The sequence below is a fragment of the Pimephales promelas genome, chromosome 20 (genome assembly GCF_988280905.1).
Source record: "Pimephales promelas chromosome 20, fPimPro1.hap1.1, whole genome shotgun sequence".
NCBI classification, from domain to species: domain Eukaryota; kingdom Metazoa; phylum Chordata; class Actinopteri; order Cypriniformes; family Leuciscidae; genus Pimephales; species Pimephales promelas.
In genome coordinates, this window is record NC_142788.1 from 19,388,263 (window position 1) to 19,411,273 (window position 23,011).

Sequence of the window (23,011 nt, forward strand, 5' to 3'; positions counted from 1 at the left end):
AAGAGCCAGTCCCTCAAGAAGCCTATGGACTGTATGCAGGAGCGATTTTAATATCTTAAATATCTTAATTCGTTTTCCGAAGATGAACGAAGGTCTTACGGGGTTGGAACAACATGAGGGTGAGTAAATACTGACAGAATTTTCATTTTTGGGTGAACTAACCCTTTAAGTCTATCCCCCACAGCATCGCTTTCATACCTATCATGCCGCTGCTCTGAATAAGGTCTCTATGGCGGGTAAAGCGATAAGGTACACTGAATGTGGAGGTTTAGGAAAGTGATTTTTTTTTGTTGTCTCCGTCTCACCGATCTAGAGACTCTTGCACCCCCTGAGCTGACTGTTTGAACTCTCTGAGGTACCTTTACTTTGTGAACTGCTGAATTTGTGTGTAAATACTCTGCTCTCACTGTTTTCTAATTAACTCTGCTTTGTCCGGTTTATAAGTCACTGAGACTTAGATTTCGTTTTGTTTTGTTAGTTGGTTTAGGGTGACTGATTCAGAGGAGTCTGTGCGTGTACGTGTGGTGCCCCGTATGGTGGCAGCTGTTGCCTGGAGAGCTCATTAACTCCAGAGATGATGAGACTTCTCTCTTCCTTCCATTACAGATATGCAAACACAAACAACCACCTGCAGGGAGCAGCCCTGATGATGGCGCCCGGCACCTAGACACACACACACACACACCTCAGCCACAGGCAGAGCAGTGAATCACTGATAGTTCTACAACACAACAACCTGAATTCTCATCATTATCTGCTAGTATCTCTTTTGTTTACTGGCTGTGATTGCTGCTCCAGACATCCCATAATCCTCTTGGAGATAAAGGGACATGGTTATTAACTTTTTACTTTGAGCACCGCAAAGTTTTCATTGTGTTCAGCAGCGGGCAGGCAGTCATTTAGCCGCGACTGACAGCACATGATGTCCCTATAGTACGAAGTGTACTGGGATGATCTTTCTGGAATGTTTGATTCAGATTTTTTTCTTGTATTTGTAGTATTTTTATTTTTTAAAATTTGTTGTGTCTTTTTCTCAAGTAGCCATAAACAGACTGTAGCTTCCCTCGTTTTTGCCATTATCTGTTCACAAGGCTGATTCGTGTCATTCATTTTAATTTGCTTTTTTTTTTTAATATAAAATATCTTGTGTTGCAACGCACAATGCTTTAATTTGTACCCAACAACAACCATCACGCAAGTAAAAAATCACTTCATGTGGCCTTTTCTGTATTTTACAGCTAACAGTAGCAGGTCACTGAAGGTGCATGTAACTCCAGCGGCTCTTGAGGTTCAACGAGGCTGTTTGTTCCAGCTCTCTCTGAGGTGTGAAGATCCCTGCCCCTTTTCTTTTGTCACCATGGCAGGGCCACATATAAACACCATCCAATAAAAACGGCACCAAAGCACAGTGTGGGCCTTCAGTGACTATTGTTCCATTAGCTAGATCCACCTCCTCTGTTTATTTCCTTTTTTTCCCCCTCTGGTTGATGCTTGACGGCTTTGCTTTTCTGTTAGATTATCAGAATCCCCTCCACATTCGATGTGATTTTTCTTATTCTTTTAGCTATCAGTCTAAATTTGTATCACACACTTTGTGAACCTCACCCAGCCTTTTATTGCAGCCAAATGAAAAATGCTTTCTCCCCGAAGCCACAAATTTGCTGACCGACAAGACCCTTTGTAGTAATCCTCCATGTTTTTCCTTCACTCCTTCATCGCTGAGCTTCCATTCAATCATTTCTATGAAGCTCCATTAAAAATGCATGCAAAGGAAAATTGCGTGTTTTGTCGCCATGGCCTGCGTTAGATTGAATGGGTTCCTCAGGTTATAGAGGCAGTCGTGTACAGAACAATATGCTCTTTATCTCACAGCAAGAACTGCAATAATACATTTAATGTTATCTCGGCACCTGGGAGATTGCAATTATGCGGTGGTGAGGAGTGAGTCCCGTCCAGCGGCGCTGGGGACTTTGGCGCAGCCGGCAGCTAAATGTTTAGATTCATTAGCGGCTCACTGCTGTCTGTCACAATGACGGATGCTGTTTTCACTTGGCGCCAAATCTCACTAAACAAACGGGAATGTGCAAGAGATCCTGCTGAATGCATATTTACGTAACCATCGTGTTGTTGTGACTTAATTAGGGCTGCAATTTGGGGAGAATATCATATTCCGAGTATTGAGATCAATATTGCGATTGCGATTTAATAAACTAATGGTTTCATGAGTCAATTTGCTTGATTCTAAAGCAAAATGCACACACAGATTAGTGATAATTCTGAAATGTGTGTTTTTCAACTCAAAATAGCAACAACTAAATGATTGATAATATCGATAATGATCAATTAGCCATTGATGTCTGGATAAAAATGCAGAGTTAGATTTTAAACATTAATTATAGCAATCCAACATTACAGTGATTCAGTCATTATAATTGAAAGCTATTAATTAAATTAGGCTTCAAAAATTATAACATCTTTGAGTGAACTTCAAACAATCCTCATATAAGCACATTATAAATGTCATATTTATCTGTGCCCTGCTTGTCTAACGGTAACAGCTAGGACATATACAGAAATTGAATAAAGTTATCAAATAGTCTGTGCTGCATAAATTATAAATAAACTAATCTGTATTAAAGCTACTAAAGTTCTTTAGTCAAGAGCACTGAGTAATTTTCTGTATTCCCTCTGTTCTTTGATTAACTTTACTGACAGAAAGATTTATTGGCTGCTGGCCCTTTAAGAGCAGCCGCTGTTGACAGAACTCTTACACCCATCATAAATCTGCTCTTATGTTATGAAGATACTCAACATAACGATATTTTGGCATAATTATGTGTGTTATTGTTCGTTTTAGCACAAAATAGAACTGTTTTCTGATGTGGGGTCTGTGCATGCGCCTGATACTGGCGTGCGAGTCACTGTCAGGACAATAATTTTCGGTTTCTGTGGTTGCACCCCCCCCCCCCCCCCTAAAAATAAAATTTTTTTTATTTTTGTTTTATTTTATGTTTTTTTCAGTCAGTTTTTCCCAATTATGTTGAATTTATGATTATTATTTTTTTCTTCATTTATCTGTCAATTTAGTTTTTATTTGAGATAATGATACTCTTACGGATTTGGAATGACATGAGAGAGAATGAAATCATTTTTCTGGCATCTTTAGCATAACCCTATAGCTGTCTTGAGATCAGCAGCTGTGTCATGGTGAGTCTATACTGAGTAGGGTTGGGTATCGAGAATCGAGTATCGATTGGAACCGAGACTAACTTTTCGTTTTTCCCGGAATCGTTCAAAAGTTAAAGTTTCGATTCCTAGTTTCGATATTCACAGTCCGCCGAGTGGAAGAAGAAACCGCTGAACAACACCAACGAAGAAGCGTCTACCGGAAGTGTTGGCTTAACCACGCGAGTCGAACATGAGTACCTTACGTCGGCGATCCAAAGTGTGGCTTCACTTTTCTAAAAATAACGAAATCTCGGCAAAATGCAAAATTTGTGACAAAAGGAGTATTTTTACAGAAGGAGTATTTCCTTCAGAAAGGATTATTTCCTTCAGAAAGGCCGTTGGTTAGCATGGTTAGCTAAAAATGTTTGACCCTGCCTCTTAAAAGAATCGGAATCGAGAATCGTTAGGAACCGGAATCGAAACAAGGAATCGGAATCGGAATCAGAATCGTTCAAATTCAAACGATACCCAACCCTAATACTGAGTCCTGTATAGTATCATACAGCGACCCCATATCTATGCCACAGAACCTGTCGCATGTTTAATTAGTTTGACTTTGTCATGGTGTATTTGTTTTAGTAGGTCTATACTACTAAATCTAGATTGTATATGGTGGTAAAAAAAGGAAATCTTTGGCACAGTTTTGGGATGCATGTCGATCCAAATGAGGCTGTTCTTTGAGTTGACATGCCAGGACTTTCCATTCACATAGATGATGGGTGGTGATCATAGCCTGTCAAAGCGAAACACCTGGAAAGAGGATGTGTGTAACATTATATGTGTAGATCGACATAAAAGAATGCAACAGGATATGCCTTTAGAGATCACAGAAATATTCAGTAAGAAGACTGCTTAGCTTTTTATGTCTCTATTTTATGATGATTTCTAGCTATTGCAGTTATAATCATTACCATCTGCAGAGTCACAAACAGAACAGCTATCATATAAATTCTATTCATTGTTAATGGTATAGTTCACCTAAAAAAGAGAACTGTTATCATTTGCTTATTTCAAATATCTATATGCTGTATCTGGTTTTGCAAACTGAATCAATTGATTCGATTAGCATTTTTGACATGAACTCTCATGAATGCAACAGTTAAGCTCAATATTTATAGTAAACAATGATTTCAATTTTGGTCAGTTTTTTACAAAAAGCTATTGTATGACTTAACAATAGGACATTAACAACAGTTATGATACTTTCCCGCTGGATTTCGTCCACCACATTTAAGGTTAATAAAGCCTAAACCTTGTCGCTTGTCCATCGATCATATTTTTTAAACTTCATTGTTGATTAGAATAGCAAACAACCCTTACTACACGCACCGCAGATTTTAAAAAAAAACTCAACCAATCAGCATGTTCAACGCCCAAGTCCCACCCCCTAAAGTTTCTGAACTTTGAAAAAGTACTACTACCTCACAAGCAGGGACTTTTACCCAGAAGCCAGAACTTCATTTAGACCCTCGTCCCTCGTACCACTCCAAAATCCTAGTTCCTGCGGTGGAAAATCGGCTATAGTTTTGTCTTTTTGCTATGTTTAAATCTTCGGCATTTTCCTTACCATGTTTTTTTCTATATCAGCACATAAATTTGTTCCAGAAAAGGCAGCATATTCCCACTTGGCTTTCTAAAAAGCTTCCTCTCATTCTCCATGTTTTCTTCTGCACCATTCACCCAAAGGCATGCCTTTTTCAGTAAAGCTACGCTAAGTTAAATGTCATTTTAAACTCAGCCATCTTACTATTCTTTCTTTTTCCTCATTCATTCCCTTGTTTTTTAACACCTTTCACCATGTTTCACCATGTCTGACTGATTCTCAAATCAACGTTCTGTAGCAGTGTTTGTCCTGGCTTGTTTAATTGGCTGAGGGCCATAGCTCCTCGGTGAGGAACAGCATGCTCTCGCCAGCAGGGGCAGCAGAGGAACGTTTACCCTATTGCTATCTGTCAGTGTTTAGCCAAGTCTGTCTACGTTCTTAGTGTAGTGTGCAATACAAACATCCCACTGCTCCTTATTGCCCTCCACTTGTTCCACATTGTGTTTTTTTTCTTTTCTGGAGACCTCAAGGCATGTCTCGGCAAGAGATAAATCATAATAATTCATTGTATTGTCTGTGTTGACTGTTCACTCTTGGTAATTACTGTTGTTTTGATCTTCGGGTTGAGACAGTGAGGGTAAGTGTTGAAAACTCATAGGTTGTGGTATGTTTTGAAAGTCATGAGGGTTTCTACCCTGCAATAACACACTAAATTTGAGTTAAATCTGACAGACATATAGCTTGACATGACAATTCTCCAATTTAAATAAAATGAAAGGTTATATTATTGTAGGCTTTAGTTGATTTAATATTGTATTAAAATGCATATTTATTACAATGATAATACCAGTAACAAATAATAACAATAACTACTGTTGTTTAAGCTATATTTTAATTTCACGTGATCTTGTTGATGATGAATTACATTTTCATTATTATATTTAAGTTATTATAGTAATTCTAAATGCTATTCGAATAATAACAACAGTAACATTATTGTTGTGGTTTAATTAAACTATAATAATATTTTAATATTACATTATTATAATATCATTGATATTATTAGTATTGTATAGTATTAATTACAATAATAATATGATTAATATTGTTGTAATGTTACATTAATATTAATAATAGTAACAAAAACTAGTAATAATTTTTCACATTCTCTGGGCAGACTAGACTGTTTTGTTCTGCAAAGAGCTCAGGGCTATTAGTGATGCTTTAGGAATGAAATAATTCACATATTCCTCATTCTTGGTCATCATAGTACCACATTTGGCACCATTAGGATGACTAGTTGGTATAAATGTTCACCACAAAACAATCTAATACCTCACCAACCTGCCTCTTCTCGTACAAGAGTCACCACAGATGAATTAGAGTCACCACATTTAATTACACTAAGTCACGATTGATTACTCAATGAGACAGATGTTATTAACATCCATAAATAAAGATAAGACATTTAGGAGCAAGAACATGTTCAGGTAGCTGTATTTTTATGTGACAGGTGTGGAGGAATCGGGCTAGAATAGCCCTTTCCTTTGCAACATTTGCATAGGACACCTCCTGCCATCTGGTGGTTGCAGAGGGCATTGCTTTCCTTGCATACCTTGGAATAAATGTTGGACAAACAAAATCTGTGTGAAGTCGTGTACTGACCCCCCCAGTTTAGTGAAAGATGTGTTATTAAACAGTTATTTATTGTATGTATTGAGGTTTTTATTGCTTGATGATGGATATTCCTGAGTGACTTGGGAGAGTACAGCCATAGAGGATTTTCCTGGTTGAAAAATATTTCTAATAATCCTAAAGTAAGATATAAGTAACAGATCAGATGTGTTTAGTGGATTTGGTGTGGCTGTATGAGAGCCAGTCTTTTGACGTGACATGATGTTTGGATAAAGTGAGCAATACCACCTTCACACCTGCTTGAGATGATTCCTTCAAACATACATACACATACTTTACAAAAAAAGTTTTGGCATCAGAAGTTCAATGAAAGGCCTTAGGAACCTTTCCACTACACAAAAGGTTATGTTGATTGGAGAAACATTATTATTTTTTAGATTAAAATGGTTCTTTTAAGAATGGTTCACTGAAATGTTCTTTGGGGAACTCAACAATGGGTTTTCTGTGGCAGCAATGCGATCTTCATTTTTAGCAGTGACGTTTTTCTTTTTCTGATGTAGTGGCATTTTACTGTCCATCTTCTCCATGAGGTAAACTGCATTTTCATGTTTATCCACAAGAGGGAGCAGCTGCACCAACACTGATAGTCACCGCTTATTAACAACTGTATTGATTTCAAAGCTGTTGTAGGTACATAACAACACACCTTAATCCTGTGGAGGTCAACCTACAGATCCCTCTTGCACATCATAATCTATACTGATGCCCACACTCTGAGAGATCGTTACGTAGATGGATAACAGCATTCAGTTGCTTTATGTAACAAATTCCCCATTGATTTCATGTCTCTTTATGGTTGACGGATGGAACAATACCATACATGGCTGTTAGAAGATAAGCCTGATTGTGTTAAGCGATGACCCTAGAGGTCACCATGGCTGAGACGTGAAGATGAGCTCGGCCACAGTAAAAGACTAACATTCAGGTGGAGAAAAAGCGAGGGTTGAGGCCCCCCCCCCCCCACCCGGTTTGTTGTTAAGTGTGGGGTCCATCTGCTGCAGAGACATCTATGATCCCCAGTGCTGTACATTAATAGAAAACCCTGGCCCCTGTCCATATTTTGCCCCCTTGATTTCTCTCCTCCCTCCCTCTTCTCTCATATCTGCTCCCCTGCTTAAATGCACACATCACTTCTGTTTCCTCTGATGTGCGAGGGGAGGCTCCAGGGGGTCTGCTCAAATGGGGCTGAGGTCTTCATTAGACTGCCTGTCGGAGCCGGGCTTTCGGCAGCAGACAGGCGTGAGGGAATTGCTCACCCTGACCCTGATACACCCACCGCCCACCACCAATCCATCACCAAAAACCACCGCCCACTTAGAAAAACTGGGATGAAAGATACGCACAGCACTTAGCAGAGTGTTATTTTTTTTTTTCATTTTTCAATGTGATTGTTTTGATCTGACATAAAAAAAAAATGTTTATTTACACCAGAAACACTGATGTATATACTTTCTTAGCTAACCTGGCACATTTGGTAGAGCCAGACCGATATATCGGCCGATATTAGGCATTTTCCAAAATATTGGTATCGGCAGTTATAATGGGCGTTAAATTAATATTTAAAAAATAAAATAAAAACAGACGAAACGCGCTTTAATCATCTCTCCTTGGCCTGTTATATTGAAAATGTATGTTTTACAATTTGCAGTATGATGTTATCTATTGCTAAATTATGGCTCATCATAGACTAGCTAACCACAAAGCTATATGCCACTATCATCAGTGGAAGACCGCTAACGTTAACATTAATGAGCTTGGAAACCACAATGAACTTTTTCTGCCTAAATAAAGTAATGATTACTGTATTTATAACTAGCATATCTCTACTTACAGTCCCTGCATTGTAAAATGTAAGTTATACTTGTGAGGAGAACATTTAGACATAGAGAAAAAGTATCAAATGTATCTTGTGCAGAAAAGTTAGCTGTTCTTTTACACGTGTGTGAAATCCAACAATATTTAATAAAAAAAAAATATCGGCCGATATATCGGAATATTGGATTTTAAAACCCAAAAATATTTGTATCGGTATCGGCCTTCAAAATCCTTTATCGGTCGGGCTCTAATATTTGGTATCGCCAATACTTTTTTCTCTGTTGAAGTGTTAACTAAGAACATGTGTTAGTGAGACGTACATTTCAACTATGAAATATGTTGTCCTTTTTATTTTTATGTAAAACCAATTTGCTATGACATGGCATATAATTGCGTTAACATTATATTACTGGCCATTAAACATTACAGTTTCATCTGGTTTATTTTTTTTTATTTTTTAATAACATTTTATTTTAGTTTGTATAACATTTCAGATGTGATCGCAACAGAAACCAAACCAGTTATTCAGCATTGCTGTTATATAGCATTGCATGTTTTGTTAAATTTATATGATTTAATCTGCAGTTTAACTTAAAAAATTACGTTGATTGAACTGGAAAAAGTGAGTTAATACAATGGAGATTGATTTAATCATCAGAAACTCAAAATAATAAGTTATCTGAACTAAATAAATTATTTAAGTTGCTTTGACAAAAGAAAACATGTTGTGAAAATATTTTTTTACATTGTGGTTGCTAGAGCTATAAAACATTGTTTTGCAATGTAACCTACAGCAACAGCAAGTGTAATGTTGAGAAATATGCCTTTGCATGCTGGTTGCAAAGCATAGATAGCTGGGTTAAAGCTGTTCAAATTATACATTCTGTTTCTGCCATGAATAGGTAGTATTTCAATGAGTGTGACTAATACTGAGATGCTGTTATTTTGCCCACGGTTCTTTGGTGATGCTGTAAATGTGTAAAAGATCTCATCACTCCACAAACACAGCGTTTAAAAGAAGGGTCCCTGCCGTGAGGGAGCGTAGCCTACTGTAAAAATAGGAGAGGCATGTGGATTTGCCGATTTAAGGATCCGTTAGTTACCCCCACCCACCCCGCTTGCACTTCATAATCTCAATCAGCGTTTTGACACTGATTAATTCTGCTGTTGACATATTTCTGGCTGTCATGCTGACTTACCCATCGTAGTTGTTAATACTAGCGATCTTGTAGGTGTCAAAAAGGAGAATGAATGGGAAGCATGGCAGATATGAATAGTGATACGCATGAATCATTTGCTCTTTTGGAATTAGCCCAATACATATTTAAAGAGACAGTTCACCCAATAATAAAATAAGTAACCATCCTCGTTTATAGACTCATTGATAAATTGTAGCCTATGTCCTCATTCATTGATAAAAGGGAGCTGGTAACCGCTGCAACCAAGTCAGGGACTTACCGAGCTGATTTGTGCTTCAGGTGATTCACTGAAAAAAAAAAAATGATTCAAATGGCTTGTTCATGAATCAAAGGTTGCCACTTCAGTGAATTATACAGACTAAATTTGGTATCATTTCTCATGCAAAGCTATTGAATGGCTTTGGCAGACTTTGAAATATAGTGAACTTATATGAACCTCTTTATTAATGGTGCTTTTATGATGTTTTTGAAGCTTGAAAGCTTAAAGGTCCCCTGACATGGGGTTATATTATTTTATAATGTTTCCTGGGTTGCCCTTATAATGTCTGTATGTTTTTTGAGATCAAAAATAGTCATAATTTATAAATAAAAAGCGTTTTTCCTAGCCTGGTTTTAGCCTCTGATTTGAGCGCTCTGTTTGAAGGGGCGTGTCTGCTGTAGGATTCAGTGGAACCGCCCACTGATGTGATTAGCTGACATGCTTGCATATGAAATAGCTACATATTACATGTGAAACTCTCTCGAATACTTTTACTACAGCTATTATACGTTTTTACTAGTTCAGCTATCGATATTAACGAATCGTGAGAAGTTTTTAGAGTATTTAGATCTGTTCCCATCAGAAGATCTCGAGAATGAAGATCTTATCATTGTAATGCAATTTCTGCATTCTCTCTAATGCTTTCACCAATGCAGACACGATGATGTACATACAGTACGAGCTTCGTTGTCCAGATAAACTCATAACTAGTTGTCCAGATAAACTCGCGCTGTGTGGAACGTTTAAATAAGATTGTTCATCCTACTAAAAGAAACGATGTGAAGTTGATATTTTAGTCACTGGCTTGACTTACATTTTCAAGATTTGTTATTGCAACATTTTTTCTTTTGTCAAATCAACTTAAATAATTTACTTAGTTCAGATAACTTATTATTTTGCGTTTCTGATGATTAAATCAATCTCTTCATTGTATTAACTCAATTTTTCCAGTTCAATCAACTTAAAATTTTAAGGCAACCAAGTTACTTAATTTTTTTAAGTTAAACAACAATATTTTTTTTACAGTGTATGCATAAACAGTATTGAATGATTTTGAGAGAAAGATTAACTTACCTCTCTGAACTTGAACAATTTAGGCTACACATCAGAAATTGTTGCTTGGTAGCTCGATTGATTTATTTTCAGACGTACATCGCGCCCAGCTCCGTACTGGCCAAGCTGAGGAAACAGTCGTCGATGAAATGTTTGGACCATACAAAACTTGGGGAAGTTGTGTTGGCGTATTTCTAGAGAAAATAAACTGAACCCATTGTTTCTTCAGAGGCTCGGATGAAGGAACTAAAAAATACTTTTGTGTTCATTTGTACATTCGAACACTGATCAAATACAGGCTATGGGAACTCATATTAATGTTAAAAAAAACCTTAGAAAGTGAACATTTCATGTCAGGAGACCTTTAAATCCCCATTCTTTGTACCTGAATTAAGAATATCTTCAGAATTTCTCTTTTTGTGTGCCACAGTGGAAAGAAAATAAGAGAATGATGAAACACTATTTCTTTTAGGTTAACTATTATATATACAGTTCTTTTTTCTTGCTAATAAGTGAAAGGGATGTAGAGAAACAAGTGCTGTAGTATATGAGAAACATTGTAAACATAATTGTAATAAGCAAGCTTCAAATTAAGAATCCAGGCCGTAGCCTTGTTCATCATGTAAATGAATATAGAACGTTCAGTGATTTAAAGCCTATGCAAATGTTCACGTAAACTAACATGCTACTATTACTGCTAAAACAAGACATTAAACAAAAGCTGTTTGTTTGGAAAATCAATTTTGGCGAATTTTGTCAGGGATGTGAAATCTGCTCATTCTACATCTGTTTATTTAGACACATTCGTCCATTATCATACAACACACCCTAATCCATTGTGAAATAAATAAACCCCTAAACCAATGTATCCTATTTGTTTAATGTACAATGGATGATGTTACTGTCCCTCATGGCAAGCAGTAGAACAAAAACGAGTACGCCTGGCTAATTGATAAGGAAAGCGTGCGACAAATATTAGCATTCCAACAAAAGCTTGGAACTGAATTACAGGGCTACACTCTTAATTTATCTATCATTTAATTTAATTTTTAATTCTTTAATAGAATGAGATGTGACAAAAGCAATACTGTTATCACACTCTCTCATTAATTATGTGCACTCCAGGCTAAACAATTATGTGCACTCACCACATACTGCTCTGTTCTTGCAGTGAGAATAATAAAACGAGCCTTTCGGGGTAGTAATGACACGCTGGTCTCAAGACGAAGGAAAATAGAGGGCGAGGAAGACTGAATTCAACAGGTTGTCCATTAAGAACCTGTTTTGATATGCGTTTAGGAGCAGGACTGATGAAGTTAATTGGTATTTTTGAATGTACTGTCACACAGCGCTGTAATTGGCTTCCAGAGGATGGAGGCGAGCTGAAAGGGGGAGGCGGGTGGGTTTGCTGGTTGGGCATTTAACACTGCACTGCCCCTCTGAGGGCTTAAGAGAAAGAAGCTTCATCAGCATAACACATTAAACATTTACACTAACCCATAAACACTGGCTGGCCTCATTACTGCTATCAGTATCAGCAAGTCCTGAACACACAGCATCATCATCATCATCTGTGCGCGATAGTGGGCGGCAGACAAAGACGAGCTGGCCTCAGGAAAATGAGGGGCATCCTGGTCGTTTTCATCAGCAATCCCTCTGAGACTACTCTATTCTACTTTTGTCACAACGGAGAATCCCTTTAGACTCAAGAGTCATGCTCCTAGTTTAAAATATATTTAGTTTAATCTAAATTGTAAATATTTAAAAATGTATATTTATTATATTTACACTACCATTCAGAAGTTTGTGTGGTCATTACAATTTGTAAAAAAAAAAAAAAAAAAGTTTTTTAATTCATTTCTGTGATGGCGAAGCTGTATTTTTAACATGACCCTTCAGAAATCATTCTTTAATGCTGATTTTGTGCTCAAGAAACATTTCATATTATCACAGTTGAAAATAGCTGTGCTGCATGATATTTTCATGGAAAACGTTCTGCATAATATTTCAAGATTTTTAGATTAATGCAATTCTCAAAAGAAAAGCTTTTATTGAAAATAGATTGTTTTAGACACTTTTGATCAATTTCAGTAAAAAACCTGTAACTTTTGAATTATAGTGTTTATTAATATGTGCACATATTACGTTACGTTATTTATATTTGTTTTTTAAATTGTAATTATATTTGATACATTGTTTTATTCATTCACATTTAAATTCGAAATAATTCTCTAATGTATAATATAAAACCCGCTCATAATTGGATGTGTATATACACATTTTATTTATTCATAAGAGTAATTATAAATATTTAACTGTAAGAAGTCTGACATCAGTGCAAAAATCCTTCAGATTGTGTAACTCTTGAGTTACAAACAGACTCAGAAGAACCCTAATGCATTATAAATATGTTTGGGTAAGCTGCATTTTGAATACCTGTGACCTTACATAAGGTGAATGTTATATTTTTGCATCAAACTGGGATATTGCTGTACAAAACGGAACAAAATGGTTGTAGTGGATGGAACATCAATATATTTCCCATTATAATCAGAGTAAATGATAGTTTTCTGCATGGGAAGAAGGGAGAAAAAATTATTAGAGGGCCGCACGTTCTACAACAGACGGAGGAGATTTCCACACCCAATCACGCTGAACCTCATTGTGAAGTGTCACTTTGTACCTCGTGTTAACAAGGATTAGCGTGTGGACGGTTCTTTGTCATTCTGAGGTATTTAGAATGGGTCAGTTCATCGACAGGTTAATTCTTTTTTCTTTTGAATGAGGCGGAACGAAGCGCCGGAGCTGATATGAAAGCGAGGAATATGAAAATGGGGGTCAACGCGCAGGACATGATAGAAAAAAAAAGCCAAAGATGGAGAAGAAACCAACAAAGAGGAAATGAGAGGAGGTAGTTTTTCTCTCACTGTCCATCATGGCCCACTAATGTATGAATGGTGCGATGAAAATTGATTTCCAAGTGAATTATTCTTCTAGGCTCTCAGCCTTTTATAAGACAATAACCTTTACTAAAGTGCCACCACTGCCTTGAGTAAGATGAGTTCACTTGTTCATTTCACTACGCATTTTCTTTCTTTCCTCTTTTCTTCCTCTCGCATTTCACTCTCTGACGGATTCGCTAAAGAGACGTTGCAATTATAGGCAGACTGTTTTGATCGATAGAAGTGGAAATGATACTGGAGTGATGGTAAAATTGAGAAATATGAAGAGCGAGAAGAGCATTTGATTGTGGGATGGAGGAAAGGGGGGGCGACTATTTTCTCAGAGAATGAGTTGTTGTGGGCAGGTGGTAGACAGAGCTTCAGGTCAACTCATTGATCCATGCATGTGGCCAACAGACTGGTCAGAGACGCGCCACGGTGGTCTCCCAGTTGTCCGTCCTCTGGCTGGAATGCTGGTGCTCTATCACTGTCAAACTCACCCTGATATTTTGACCTGGCAATGGTTAACCGCTCCCCCAAAATGTGCCAGCGACGTGTGTGCTTTGTCTCTTCTTCATGTGGGCATGTTTGGGAGGGTTTTGGCTCCGGCCCCTGGTTCTCCCTCACTTCCTTTAAGCCCAGCGGAGGATTGGTTTTGGCTGGGTCACTGCCTGGCTACAGATGCATTCTGGCTGGTATCCACAGTCAGCAGTCTGTGGTCAGCGGTCATCATGCACAATGGAGACGGGATGTCCCCTGTGGGTGTCAGACGCAAACATACACATGGATCCTACCAGCTGGACTGATGGTTCAGTTTCTGTCTGCACTTTCTTTCTCTTCCCCCCTCTGTTTCTTTTAAGGTATCTGTCCGTCTCTTTCAAATCTAGGTTTCAATTCTTTGTAATTTCACCCTTCTGTTTCTTACCCTGCCTTGCTTTCCTGTCTGATTCACCTTTCTTCTTTCCCCATTCTCTCTAATTTTCTCCCTTGGGTCTGTATTTTTTTTTTATCTGTCTGTTTTTTTTTCTTCCACTCCACACTTTTGATCTCAACTTCACCTCACACACATTCTCAGCTGTCTCTGTCCAACCCAAATGTGATTTCTACCACCAGCTCACTGGGACGGACACCCTGGCTCTGCGCGGGGGGCCTCCTCATATTGTGGTTGAATACGCTGTTTTTACACTACATAAAAGCTGAAAGATTTGCAATGCACCACCTCGCTAACCAGACACTCGCTAATTACATGTACATTAGAGTTTGATAGATACCAAAGCCTTGATAACTCGGCATGGATGCCAAATCGATAAAAAAAAAAAAAACAGACGTGTGTATTCAATCTATATTTGGATAACATATTTGGATATCATCATTACATACTATATAAATGTCTGTAAGGGACCGTTCGGTATTTATAGAAGGGTCCACGGAGGAAAAAGCAGAGTGTAGTTCAAGTGATTTGAGGGCACGGGCGCTTTGGTCTGCCGACTCAAGTGATCTCTTGCGTGGTTGCGAAAAAAATCAATGTTGTCTGTAGGGATGGGACGGTATGAAAATTTCATATCACGATTATAGTGTCCAAAATTATCGCGATTATCAATATTATCACGGTTTTCTTAAATTTAGATATAAAGTGTTCAAAATATAAAGTGTAAAAATATAAAATATAAATATAAAGTGTTCAAAAAGAACTGATGCTCACACTGAAAACATTTCAACAAGTTGTATGAATGAAAATCAACAAACAACAAATAAACAAGCAGCTTTATGCAGTTTTTTTTAAGCAAGATTCTATTCTATGGCATTTGCTTCTTTATAATGCCCGTCGTCAATAGCAACGCATTATTACACAGCGCACATCAATATCACAACGGACACGCGCTCGTTTAATTCAAATACAACTTGGCGGCCGTCTTGCGTCTCAAGTTTTTGATTGTTTTGAAAATGAAATCAGAATTGATTTATTGTTTACAGAGTTTGATAATATTGGTGTGATCATCTTGTCTGGACGATTGTTTTACTAAATGAATTTATAAACGGGTAAGATTTAAAACATTAGCGAAACTCATTATCAATTCAATATGTCTCCGTAATTATGTGGTAAAAATAAAATCGGTTTAATACGTTATGTATCTATACATTGCTATCCCTTAAAACGTCACTCTTAATAATAATCTTACTTGAAGATGTTCGTTCGTCGGCTCAAAGACACTTGCTGCAAAATTTTCTTTGCGGAAGCTTCACTTCTATTTCAAGTGAGTGACATAAAATGTTCAAACTCAAAACAACATTTCATGCCCAATTGTTTCCCAAACCTAGTTTCGGTATTGAAGTCAAAGTTAACTTGCCTTGCGTTCGCTATACAACAGCGGGTGATGGTTACACAAGAAGACGGCTCGGCAGATTTTAAGTGTTTCTTTTGGACAGTGACTTTTTGTTCTGCAGACAGGGTGACCATCCTCGATCAAGTTTCCCTCAGGACTTTTGTAAAAGCCTAAATATGACCACACTCCAGATTTGGTCCTCTTAAAAGGCTGAATCTCCCAAGCACGGTCACTGCCTTCCGCCATTCCTTCTCGAATAGTAAACATTGCGTGCAGCGCGTGGCTGCGTCAGACTGGCCGACAGGTTACAGTGAGTTATTAAAATCGCGATAATCAAACACGGTTTTAATGATAATTACATTTTAAACGATAATACTAACCTTCAGTATATTTTATCGTGGTTTATCGCAAAACCGGTTATCGTCCCATCCCTAGTTGTCTGTTGATATATTGAAATCGTCTTCCATTGCGATTTCCTGTATTTCTAAATATGTGATCTGAGGGCGTGGGCGCTTTGGTCTGCGGACTCTGCGCAAAGCGACGGAAGTGATCAAAATCAACGTTGTCTGTTGATATATCGAAATTGTCTTCCATTGTGATTTCCTGTATTTCTAAATATGTGATCTGAGGGCGTGGGCGCTTTGGTCTGCGGACTCTGCGCAAAGCAACGGAAGTGATCTCTTGCGCGGTTGCGGAAAAAATTTAACGTTGTCTGTTGATTTATCGAAATTGTCTTCTATTGCGATTTCCTGTATATCTAAATATGTTTAGATCTTCATAGTGAAAGGTAACTATTCCGAAATCTCTGTGTAAACAATGAGTGATGTATACGCGCGAGAGATCACTTCCCATGCTTGCGCAGACCGATCACTTGGCTATGGTTACAAGAGGTAGAAACAATATAAATATGGTTCGTTTTCTCACACAAACTGCTCGTTTCGTGTCTTAGGCCATCAATGTGTACTCACATTTACGAGTCATTAAATCATGTTTAATTTGGACATTTGGATTAGCCTTACGTAATCAATAAATTATCAAGGAGGGTCATGCCTTTTTTCACAATCATTTTGGAGGGTCATAGAAAAATGGATGACTGGCGAAGGGAGGGACAAGTCTTTTTTGACTACAGATCTAAAAAAACGAACAGTCGCTAACTCTAAAACATATTGAGATATTTTCTCCAAATTTGACTCACACATGTATTGGCTCTCTCTGAGAACACACACATAAAAAGCATATAATAGTATGCTATAATAGAACAAAAAAGGACATTGCCATTCATTAAAATATTATATCATGATATTAAATGCTACACTTTATGAATGCATTGTGGCTCTTCAGCTATCAGGTTAACCATAAGCTACATTAGCATTAAGATAGCTTAGCATGACAATCTGGTTAAAATAAATATGCCACAGTACAAGGTAGTTAAAATGTGTATATATAACACATTCCCATTTTCAGTATTTCTTCCATATCAATTTGTTGTTTAGCTCCGGTTAGCACAACGGCTTTGTATGTGTGCTGTATTTTGGAGGCCAGTGTTATCAACATCATCTAGAATGCTTGTTAAGACTCGTGACCCAAAAGCTTATCGAGTGCATGAAAAATGGACCTGAAATTCGCAACCATTTCGAAAGAGTCCCTAGCGATGCATCGTTTTGTTTTAAGATCGTATTCATTGTAAATAGGGAAGACACATTACACTACTGTTGTTATACAGTACAAATTGGGTCCAGGAGTGAGTATAGGGCTCCAAAGATAAGTCCAGGCAACCGAAAGCGTTAAATCCCCATTCCGTAATGAATCTAATAATCTTCATTGTAAGGTCAATCAATGTTCCTCTATTCTTGTGCTTCTTTCTTTATACAAGCCATCCATCACTGCATGAAAATAGGTGTATCCGGACCAGTATACTCCTGTATACACTGCTGAAATTCGGAAGAATCCAGGAGTATAGTGGCCGGATATGTCAAATTCCATGGGTTTGTATATATCCGCATACATCCGGAATGATACCAAATCGGATGTATGTTGTGGACGTATACTTCCGTGCTAGAGCCATTTGTTGCCATGGCAAGTAATCCCATTAAAGTTTTTAGCAGGAAAAAAAATCACACCTTTTTGCAGGAAACATTCACACCTTTTTGCCTTCCAACCAAACTGGATTGGTTGTTCTTTTAAAGCCACTCCCAACACCCAGACCACTATTGGAGGGCAGGACACATTGAAAACCCAGTAAACGGACTTTATTGGTTACTTTTAAACATAGCCCACCCTAGGCCTTGTAGCATACTGATTTGATTGGTTATATACCAGCTATGCAGATATTGCTCAAATATATACCAAACCTCCCTCCCCCAATTTTAATATATTCATTAAAATAAATTTGATATATATATATATATATATATATATATATATATATATATATATATATATATATATTTATATTTATATTTAAACACACAAAGAACAATGGGAAAGTCTGAAATTTTTATTAAGGTATATAACACATTCCAAATAGCATTATAAACAAGCATTACAGAGGAATTGGGAACAAAAACTAGAAAAAAAAAGTATGAAGTAATAACATCTCAAAGGAAGAAAAAAAAAATCATGGACATTCCAAAGAAAATTATAAACATACATTAAATAAATTGTTAACTTTTTATTTTCGTTAATTTTTTTTTACCCAATCATTTTAAAGGACAGATGTAAAGGAATAAAGTACACAGTGTATATAAAAAGTTACATATATATATATAAAATATATGAAGAGTTCCATTTGAAATTTTCTCCTTTAATGATGATTTTTATCAAACTTGTATATTTAAGTAATTTCTCTTAAATGGCAATGATAATTACCTATTAATTGTTATTTAAGTGAAATTACTAAACTTAAATATACAAGTTTGACAAAAATCATCATTAAAGGAGAAAATTTCAAATGGCATTTAGAGGCTTTTGCATCTGAACTCTTCATATATATATATATATATATATAAAATATACGTAGATATTCCAAGTAAACAATATAAATAAATAGAACATTACAGAGAGTGCATTATAAACATACATTAAAATGCAAACAAGTAAACAAAATGGAGATAAGCAACATGGACAACAAAAAAAGGAACAAATATATGAAATAATACGAGAAAAATAAATAAGAAATTAAAGTGTATATAAAATATTCAAGGTGTACACTGCCGTTTATAAGTTTGGGATCGGTAAGAAGTCTCATATGCTCGCCAAGGCTGCTTTTTTTTATATATAAAAAATACAAAAAAAGTAAGAGTAATATTGTTAAATATTATGACAATTTAAAATAAACGTTTCTATTGGAATACATTATTCTTGTGATCAAAGATGAATTTTTAGCATCATTACTCCAGTCTTCAGTGTCACATGATCCTTCAGAAATCATTCTAATGTGATGATTTGATGCTCAATAAATATTCATTATTATTACCAAAGTTGAAAACAGTTGTAGACTTTTTAGGATTATTTGATCAATAGAAAGTTATATTTCATTTATTTGAAATATGATGTTTTGTAACCTTATAAATGTCTTTACTGTCACGTTTGATTCATTTAATGCATCCTTGCTGAATAAAAGTATTGAGTTAATTTGAGCTATCCCCCCCAAACCAAAAAAAAAAATATCTTACCGACCCCCAAACTTTTGAACGGTTATATATATATATATATATATATATATATATATATATATATATATATATATATATATATATTTTTATACGAGTTAACATTTTTCAAACTGCCATGATACGCTGGTGGTGTGACGCATAGTGTGGGTCAGCCTCTAGTCTGTTTTATAGTACCTAGCAGAGAGCAATTTGGTGGAGACCTCACCATTCACACTGGCCTTCCATCAACAATAGCATCATCTTCATCAGACATCAGTTCTATTGTTGCGGTCTTCCAAAGTTCCTTTTCTGTGTTGGTTTGTACAACCCCGGACCTGGTCTCCAGCAACTGAAAAATATGACAGTAACTTAACCACTAAAACACAGAGAGGAGAATAGTTACATTCTGAAGAGAAAAAAAAGTGCTTAACCAGTTTCTTAACTTACCAGTCGCTTTCTTTGAAGGTTCTTTGCAATGCTCGTCATAGTTTTTCTTTTCTGGGCCTTTTCAGGCTGAGCCAAAGAATACTTCCTCCGCAAAGTCTCAAAATACATCTTCCAACCTGCTAAATATATCATAAATAAATGTAATGGCAATAAAAATAAGTAAAACAGAGGACAATAAAATGATTACAACATCTTTAAGATTACCTTTTACACATTCAGGGTCAACGTCTGTAAAAGTTGACCTTAATTCTTCGAAGAGGTAAGTGGTCACAGCCAGGTTATGTGATGAATTTATTCTGGGGGGGAAAGTTGCAGGTATCATTACTGAAATTCACTTTTGGCATTCCAAATCCATAGAGTAGTAGATTAAACTAACATTTAGGCTATAGTATATAAGAAACAGTCTTACCTGGTTTGTGGAACGTATTTGTGTGGGTTGTTCTCTGAATTATGGAGGCGCCTTACAGATTCCTGTAAAGTTTGAAATTAAAAAGCAATTAAATTGATTCACAATCTTCAAGAACCACAAAACTGAATTTTCAGTTGGAATAAGCTGACCATCACAGTAACCGCAAGAGACAAAACAATAATTGTAACCGAAATATGGCTTACAGCCACGTTATAGAACAATAATTGGACTTACCGCAATGTTCACGTCATGTGCCTTTTTTATTCTTTTCGAAGCGTTGTAAGATTCTTCATGTAACGTTAGTCTGTGCTGCTCATACTTTCGCTAAAGAGCATCAAGACGCTGGAGAGTCTCTCTGAGAAGATCAGGTTGTGGCCAAAGACAGATTGATCCTCCCATTGTGATTCTGCATCACAGCTGTGGGGCATGTGGATGTGATCATCCTCATAGTTATCCACTGCATCACTGACTCTCATTGATGCATCTATGGAAATATTATAACCATAAACATTTTTTACATTAGTAGCTACTTAAAATAGATCATGGAGAATTCATTGATGATGGCACCCATAGTTACACAGAACAGTGTGTGAGAAAGATACATTAATTAAAAACGAAACAATACACAATCTCCTAACTCGCCATAAGTCAATATCAATATCTGAATGAGAGATGTAGCTAGCTGGCCTGCTAGCATCAGCAATCTCTGTATAGACCATTTCACAAGATGTAAACAACACTGGTCCAGAAGCAGTTCCTGTTTCAGTTTTAACACTGTATAAACGTTGGGTTAAAGTACAACCAACAGAACAACTGAATCAAAAAGTTAAACAAACATATTCAAGATATTTTCTTTACATTTGAAATTAAGAAGCCTTTTACAAACTGAAACAGGAAGTGCATCTGGACCAGTGTTGTTTACATCTCGTAATGTGCAATAGCAGTAATGTGAGCTATTGTAAGACTAATGTAAGTTACCATACTATCTTGTACTACCGTGAATATTCATTCATTCATTCTTTCAGACTCTTAGGTCAATATCACAAAGTTAAATAAATAACATGTATACGTGGGCAATGGTAATCATGCAAGATTCATTGTATTTTGTTTACGGCTTGTTACTGATCTTAAAAGCATTCATAGAACGGACTTCACGAATCTAAAGTTAGGCAAACAAGCACATAACAGTTAGGCAAGTTAGCTTACCTGAATCTGACAATATTCAACACCCGGCGTGACTTCTTTATCGGAACATCGTAGCCGAGCCATTTCTGGGGTGTTCCTCAATCGGATTCCCGTCCTTAGGCCCTGTTAACACGAGAACGCTCGCGGTTGAAAACGTAAAAATATTTTATCGGATGTGCCTTTCGATTACACGGCGATGGCGTTTTTGAGGCTCAAAAAAGCAAAAAAAGTGAAACCACCCTCCAGAGTGGAAATCTTGAATCTTACCCGTGTAAACGGTAAAAAAAGTTTGCTTGACGGTGAAAGTTGTACGCAGGCGCGTGGACTTGGTGTTGTGGTAGTATGCACTCCTAGCCGCCTGAAGTGCATACTACATTGAATTTCACACACTTTTGCGTCTCCATTTGCACGCGGATTTCTCACACAAAACGCTCGTCTAAACGCAGAATAATAAAAAAAGATGACGCAACGCCACTTTTGCGTTTTCTCATCAGAATCGTTTCCGTGTTTAGCCTCAGTTGGGCACTTTCAAGCCTATGCTTCCAAATGTAGTGCCTTCCGCCATTGCCTCCGGTGCTCCTCGTCTGTGGTGGGTGTAGCTAAATCGTAAAGTGCACCACAACAACAATCTGACCGCTTCACATTATGTTCGTTACACCGTTGGTCCAATTGTTCTCTCCTCTTAATCCAACTGTTATGGCAGCACCTAACTGAACATTTAATACTTGCCATATTTTACCGTTCGTTTCAACTAGCGCAGAATCTCATCCCTCTCATGAGCCGGAAGTTGAAGTCTTTCTCAGACGGGAGTAAGATGACAAAACGAACGCAATGGCGTCACCCTTGTTGTCGTACAAAATAAGGTGAATAGAAGAAAACTGTTTCCAAACAAACGGTTCTCTTTGCTTCGGGAAAGAATGCTGTAATTTAAGTATTTTTCTCGCGCTTGAAGCAATACACTAACGTTATTGGTTGCACCTCCATCACCACATTTGTTGTGTTTATGGTTGTGAGTGGTGAATTTCAAACCTCAAAACGCCCCCTTTTCTTGCAGCTTTGTTTGTTTGCGGAAGGACTTATTCACTCAAACCACAAACCTCGGTATGACGCGTTGCAAGTGAATCTATTTAATTTTGTGAATAAATATGATGCAGCTGGACTTACCTTTCAACATGGAAGGATAACCAGCTGCTGACAATAACACGGGAAAGCCCGGTGGTTTTGCGACCACTCGTTTCACATCATGCATGCCCAAAGAA

The 23,011-nt window shown here is 37.1% G+C and overlaps 1 protein-coding gene and 1 long non-coding RNA gene across 13 annotated transcripts in view; one reads left to right on the forward strand and one right to left on the reverse strand.

Moving 5' to 3' along the window:
- Window positions 1-23,011, forward strand: part of agrn (agrin) — a 238,248-nt gene that overhangs the window by 66,548 nt on the left and 148,689 nt on the right. The window lies entirely within an intron of this gene.
- LOC120461857 (uncharacterized) lies at window positions 19,342-22,605 on the reverse strand. Of its 2 annotated transcripts, XR_016148140.1 has the most exons (7): window positions 22,492-22,605; window positions 21,774-21,875; window positions 20,802-21,051; window positions 20,568-20,629; window positions 20,363-20,454; window positions 20,159-20,277; window positions 19,342-20,060 (listed from the first exon to the last, which is right to left on the reverse strand). It is a non-coding gene; the product is annotated as an uncharacterized LOC120461857 (long non-coding RNA). The 2 variants fall into 2 exon arrangements; XR_016148139.1 differs by lacking the exon at window positions 22,492-22,605 and having other exon boundaries at window positions 21,774-21,939.